The following is a 5,090-nucleotide window of genomic DNA, read 5'->3' on the forward strand; positions in this document are numbered from 1 at the left end:
TGGCGTCTAAAACTGCGAGGCTGCTGCCCGGTCCTATTCTGCCTCTACTGTGGGGGATTGCCGCGACCAGCCTGGGACGGAGGCTGTGCCTCAGGATCTCCTAGCGGGACATCGTCCTGAGGCGCCGGTGGCTGCTCGGGCCTTTGCGGGCTCGAGGGTTGGATAGGCGGGCTAGGATTGGGACCCTTGCGGGGTGGCCCATTCGCGGGTTAATCAGGCAGCGAGGCAGGTGCAGCCTGATTTCTAGCCAATTACAAGGCTGCCTCGAGGGCTGCCATGGCCTCGCTCTGGCGACGGTCCATCTCCGCCTGCCTTTCACTCAGCTCCAGGCGCTGCCGCTCAATTTCCTGCTGCTGCCACGCCATGATTTCAGCAGCACTTTCCTGGCCGGCCATCAGATTGGCCAGCTCCTCATGCAATGCCTGTTGGAAATGTGCCCTGAAAGCATATGTAGTAGGCATTGTTTTTATGAAATAAATAAATAAATTGAATTTGTTATGCATATATTTTATGGAGTGTGTTATTCTATGATAATATTATGTAAATATCAGGAAAATTCCTAAGTTCATGTATGTAATCTCAAACATGTATTAGTACGGGAGGATTGTGTTTGAGATAAATGAACTTGAATAGTTCGCAGTAAAATAAAGTTATGGAATCTTTAGATTAATTACTGCAAGTACGGTCCACTAGTATTATGAATACATGTGATCTAGATCCGGATCACTAGTGTGGTAGGACACTTTAGTGGAGGTGCTTTATATATTAGAGAATATATAGAACTGGACCAAATATGTTTATTAATACTTAGTTAAATACCGTTTCGAAGTATTAATTAAATATATCAACTGATGATCATATACAAATAGATCTTAATCCTAAAGTTACTATGAACTCCTGTTTATGTTATATGAGTTCTTTGATTCACTTGTTAGGGTCTGTCAGAATGATCAGGCTAGAAACTTTTATTTTGGGAACTCATTAATATAGATGGCTGGGGACATGGTATACAGATATGGAATCTATACCTTCTCGCAAGAGATTGAATAATGGTTCTCTTAAGGGTTGACTTTTGGGACTGAAAGGTTATTGAGCTCAAATTCATAATTTATTATGAATTAACCTTCACTAGTAAAGTCAATAGCACTTAAGGAAATAAGAGATAATTAAATTGGTAAAACGGTAATTTTATTCCCGATTAATTATGAACCATTATTAGAGGGTCAAGTTGTATGCAATGATTATATCAATGGACGTTTTATGATTATAAAGTACTCAGTAAATGAAATGTCTATAATTACAAGAGTGCAGTCTCATATTTATAGTAGAATAATCATGAGATTAATAAATTAAGATTTTTTTTATTAAAGAGTTTAATTAATAATCTCAAATTTATTGGAGCTTGGAATTATAGGTCCATAGGTCCCCATAGCGGCTCTATCAACACTGTTCAAGGTAAGAGTTGATATGAAGGGAAAATAGTTTAAAGAAATATTTAAGAAGAAATTTGTTCGTTAAGCCAAATATGCAATTATATGATAATAGTGATTCATTAATTAATTACAAATTAATTGTAGTTAACAAAATTAATTAATATTTAATTATTGTATAATTTTCAAAATTATATTAAATAATTAAATTAATTTTTGAAATTTAATTAATTAATTAATTAATTATAATTTTCAAAATTATAATAAATTAAATATTTATTTTCGAAAATTTTGGATTTAATTAATTTGTAGAATTAATTAAATATCTTTATTTGAGTGGGAGATAATGATCTGATAAGTTCAAATTGGATTTGAATTTAAAAGATTAATATTTATTCAAATAATTAATTATATTTGATAATTAATTAAAAAGATAATTAATTTGAATTCAAATTTGAATTAGTTATGAGGTTGTTAGATCTTATCTGACAAAGTAATTTGAATAAATAATTAAATAAAACTTGAAAAATCAATATCCCTAGAAATTAGGAAGCTACACGTTCACACACAGTCCATAGACTGTGTGTGGCGTGTAGGGCATGCTTTTTTCAGTGATGGGATTTTCAATTTTATTTATTTAATTAATTAATTAATGGATAATTCAAAAATTGGTTTTTGGATTTTTTCATTAATAGAATAATTAATTAATTAAAAAGTAAATTGTAAAATGGTTAGAGATTTATTTTTTAAATTTTGAATATTTTTTGTTAAGTATGACTGATCAGAAAATTATTCAGAGAAGAGAAGTGAAGAGAGTGAGACTACTCTGAATATTCGCTCTGTGAAAAATAGAACGATCGTTTTCTCTCCCTGAAAATAAAGAACTGATTCTCAGGCTTATTCTCTTGATCTCATGAGTTGAGTACATCAAGTAGAATCACAAATAAACCATCCTTCATTCTCTAAGTGCCCACACATTTCTTGAGGTGTAGAGAACGCTTTGGAAGATCTTGGTGTGAGTACGTAGGAGCAGCTTGGATAGGAAGATCGTTCTAAATACGAAAAGATAGCAAGGACACTTGATAGGCTTCAAGAGGTATGAATTATATCCTTACCTTGTTTATGATTAATGTATGTATATTAATGGATCCGCATATTTAAAGGTAGTTTAAATATGTTACAAAAAATTTGTTGTACGCTAGGCCAACCACACCACCATTCCGCTGCGTATTAGGAAACTCGTTCCGAACAATGCCCCTAGGGTACTCTTCAGCGTCACGTCGTCCATTTCTTCCTCATCAAATTCCAAATGTGGCTCATCCTCAGCCACGTTGGGAGGAGGAGGAGGCGGGTTAGATGGTGCAACGCCAGCCGCCTGTCCAGTTTTCCTGGTAGTTTTCGCCATTAGTCTTCTCAACAATGTTGTATCAAGCTCTCAATGAAAGCACCAGAATGTTGACCCTCATTTTGGCCAACTGACACGGAGTCAAATTTGCTTGATGTGGAAAAACACGTTGGAAAGAATGTGATGATGAAATGATAAAGAACACAAGAGTTTATAGTGGTTCGGCCCCAGAATCTGGTAATAACCTACGTCCACTTGGATTGTTATTGATATAAGACTCAAAGGAGTGATCAAAGAACTAGGGTTCAATGAGTTTCACCAACCTCTGAAGAACAAAACAATATATCAAAAAGAAATACTCTAGTCTCTAATAATTCGAAAGCCAAAAGTCCCTTCCTTGAGCTATCTTTCTTTATTTATAGGCTCAAGGGGGATTACATGAATTTGTTACAGATATTCTTTCCTAAATAATCGAATACTCAGGAAATCGTGGGAGTCAATTTCGGGATTGATAAAGATCTTTATAAAAATATCATGAGGCATGCGGAACCTGCAACCATACTGGTCGCAGGTAAGTTTCAGCTGCCTACTGCTTGTAATTTGTCTTCTGGTCGATACCCTAGCAGAGTTTCGCCAAGTGTCAGCCACATGTCCGGGAATCACTTGCCACGTCATTCGTGCTTGTTTTTTGGATAACAATATTTATGTTTATTGTTTTGTAGTTGACGGCACTTGTGCCTCCTATCTATCTATCTTTTCAATTTTATAGTTGATGGCACTTGTGCCTCCTAACCTTTGTTGTAAATTTGTTGTAATTTTTATTCCTTGTATTTCTTTGTTAGTTGACGGCACTTGTGCCTCCTAACCTTTGTTGTAACTTTCTTTATTTATCTTGTTGTAGTTTTTATTTTCTTTTATTTTTGCAAGTTGATGCCAATTTTTTCTCTAGCTAGTTGATGGCAATTTTGCCTCCTAGTCTTTTATCTTATGTTTTAGTTGATGGCACTTATGCCTCCTAATTTTTACCTTATTTTTGTTATGGTTGATGGCATGCTATGCCTCCCTACGCTTGCCTAATTTTTACAGTCTTTTTTAATTTTACCTTATTTCTCTTTGTCCTTTATCATAATAGTGTGTAATTGTGAAAAAAAAATACTTGAAAAAAAAAAGAGAGACCTAAATCTTGTCCTTTCACCATAAGCAATTTTTGCTTAAAGAAAATTTGAACAAAATTCTCAATCTGCCTCTAATAATTAACCTCGGGGAGTTGTTAGTAGTGTGCGAGTAAGTGGAATCAAATAGGCATGGGGACAAGTGACCCATAAAAATTATATTGTTGTGAAATCTCTAGAAAATTCTAACTATGCTCTGTGGTTGCGGTTTTACTGATCGTCCACATCAGAAAATTATTTGTTTGAGATTATCTCTATTGCTTTGTGAAAATTGTATCCATCATTGAGAACGTAACTCTAAAAATCGATTAGTAAAAAGACATTTATCTTTGCTTGAAATTGAAAGTGTTAGTGAAAATTTGAGCATCATGGAACCAATTGTTAATCTTGTTGATGAAAATATTGTGCCTGAAAAAACTTTGCTTCAATATTTTGCACCTGTTTCATCTAATGCTCCTTCATGCATTGTTTTTTCTACAACTTCTGCTACTCCTTTTGAGCTTAAACCAGAAATCATTCAATTGTTGTCATCTTTTTATGGGTTAGATAGAGAGGATCCTTACATGCATGTCAAAGATTTCTTAGAAATTTGCTCAACATTTAAATTTCAAAAAAATTCTGATGAGTCGGTCCTACTAAGATTGTTCCCTTTTTCATTAAAATACAAATCAAAACCTTGGTTAAATTCCCTTCCCACGGGGTCTATAACTACATGTGACCAACTTTATAATAAATTTTTGCTGAAATTTTTTCCTATGTCTAAAACTGATAATCTAAGGAGAGAAATCTCTGAGTTTTTTCAAAAAGATAATGAAGAGTTTTATGAATGTTGGCAAAGATTTAAAGATTTATTATTAAAATGTCCTTATCATGGTTTTGAAAAATGAAGACTTGTAAAATATTTTTATGATGGTTTGACTCCCTCTTATCCTCAAATGATTCAATCTATGTATACCATAAATTTTTTAAAATTTCAAGGACAAGAGGCTTGGGACGCCCTTGAAGATTTATCTGTCAATTCACAACAATAGAATTATTTTGATCCTAGGTCTAGGTCAACTAATTCACCAAAAAGAGGAAGGTGTGAAGTAAAAGATGAACTAGACTTAAGAGCATCCTTAGACAAATTAGCGAGAAAAGTAT

At 34.0% G+C, this 5,090-nt stretch overlaps 1 non-coding gene across 1 annotated transcript; it reads right to left on the minus strand.

Moving 5' to 3' along the window:
- Nucleotides 1-4,717: 4,717 nt before the first annotated feature.
- LOC133793197 (small nucleolar RNA R71) lies at nucleotides 4,718-4,824 on the minus strand. Its single transcript, XR_009874653.1, has one exon. It is a non-coding gene; the product is annotated as a small nucleolar RNA R71 (small nucleolar RNA).
- Nucleotides 4,825-5,090: the final 266 nt, after the last annotated feature.

This window comes from Humulus lupulus, chromosome 7 (assembly GCF_963169125.1).
Source record: "Humulus lupulus chromosome 7, drHumLupu1.1, whole genome shotgun sequence".
Taxonomy (NCBI): Eukaryota; Viridiplantae; Streptophyta; class Magnoliopsida; order Rosales; family Cannabaceae; genus Humulus; species Humulus lupulus.